We start from the raw sequence: 1905 nt of genomic DNA on the forward strand, positions 1-1905 counted from the left end.
CCAGGCTCAAAAAATTCTTCCGCCTCAGCCTCCCCAGTAGCTGGAACCACAGGCAGGCACCATCACACCTGGCTTTTGTTTTTGTTTTTGTTTTGTTTTTGTTTTTGTTTTGTACAGACAAGGTCTTGCGACATTGCCCAGGCTGCTCTCCAACCTGGCTCAAGTGAGCCTGCCTCCTCGGCATCCCAAAGTGCTGGGACTACGGACGTGAGCCGTTGAGTGGCCTGAAGAGCTTCTCTCCTCAGTTTCTGCTACGCTCTCTCCCTCTCTGGTGGAGGGACATCCACAGCAGCTATAGATTCTCTGGTTAGTTGAACACTGATCCTGAGTTTGTCTTTCTAAAATAATCCTGGCACAGCCATCATCCCAAATTTCAGACGTTGGGGTTTATGCAGCAACATGATCACAGAGTTTTGTTTACTTCAGCTGTAATCCATTCTGTGACAAGCAGACATTTCCAGGTGTGTCCTATCACAGCCAGACCATCATCCTCACTGCCACTCCCACCTGCAATGCCCCAGGCTGCCCTGTCTTCATGCCCTGGAAAGTGTGCATAGCAGAATACATAAAACCAGAACCTCCAACCAGAGACTTGCGAGAAACACACCATTCCTAGGCCACTTGCTGTGGGAAAAAAGACAGTTTCTAACTAATGAAGGAAGACTAAGTCATAATTGGAAATGCAGGCTTTTCCCTTTCAAGGAGAAATTAATGTTGGCAGAGTTGCTCTTTTGAGCTGCCCTCCAATGATTTTGGAAGAGCCATTTTAGAAGAGAGAAGGAAAGGAAGACAGTGTGAATGGCAAAGGGAGAGAAGAAAATAGAGAAAGAGAAGGCGATGGAAAGAGAATACAGAAAAGGAGGGAGACAGACGGAGGAGGGGGTGGAAGGGAGAGGGAGAGAATAAGGATCCAAAAGAGAAGGGAGCAGATTGGGGAGTGGGGAGGGCAAGGGAAGAAGGGGAGGAAAAGGGAAAAGCGGAAGGAGAGGGTGGAGGAAGACTGACTGGGGGTACCACCACTGGATCTCATAAGCACGGGGCCATCGGTGCTGCAGTGGTCTTGACTTCTCCCTCTGGGAACTCTAACATCCACTAGGAGACAGGCCCCCCACAGCTTGTTAGAAATACTCAGTGCTACAAAATCTGTCAGAGTTCCCTAGCCCCAGACAACTGAACAGAACTCAGGAGTTCAATCTCCAAAGGCTGTTGTTACCCTTCTGCTCTCAGTACCTATTAAAGAGGCAGTATCTTTGAAAAGTAGGTGGCCACACCCATCCAGAGTATGCCTTATGTTCCAGATTACCTATTAATAACTTCTCCTGTCCTCACTAGTTCTCCAGATTGGATGCTGAATTATTTGGTCTTCCTATTAATAAGAAACACAAGAAACTAAAACTTAGTAAATCTCTAAACAGATTGAAATATTCAGTCTGATCATTCCCAGAAAGAGAATGAGCCTGAATTGATGACCAGAAGGACTTTTCCTGGAGGAGCCAAGGTATGTGAGATAGTTCTAGGGATAATATGACAGTGGGGTTGGAGGAAGGCACCGAAATCAGGCTTCATAGGACAAGGCTATATATAGCACATGCCTTGAATATTGAAATAATTATTTATGGAAATCACTATTTAAGATTGGTGGCCAGGCATGGTGGCTCATGCCTGTAATCCGAGCACTTTAGGAGGCCATGGTGGTAGGATTGCTTGAGCTCAGGAATTCAAGACCAACCTGGACAACATAGTGAGACCCCCATCTCCACAAAAAATACAAAGTGGTGGCGTACACCTGTATTTCCAGCTACTTGGGAGGCTGAGGTGGGAAGATCACTTGAGCCTGGAGGCAGAGGTTGCAGTGAGCCAAGATTGCACAAGATCGCACTGCTACACTCCAGCCTGGGTGACAGA

Source organism: Mandrillus leucophaeus, unplaced genomic scaffold (genome assembly GCF_000951045.1).
Source record: "Mandrillus leucophaeus isolate KB7577 unplaced genomic scaffold, Mleu.le_1.0 Scaffold502, whole genome shotgun sequence".
NCBI lineage: Eukaryota > Metazoa > Chordata > Mammalia > Primates > Cercopithecidae > Mandrillus > Mandrillus leucophaeus.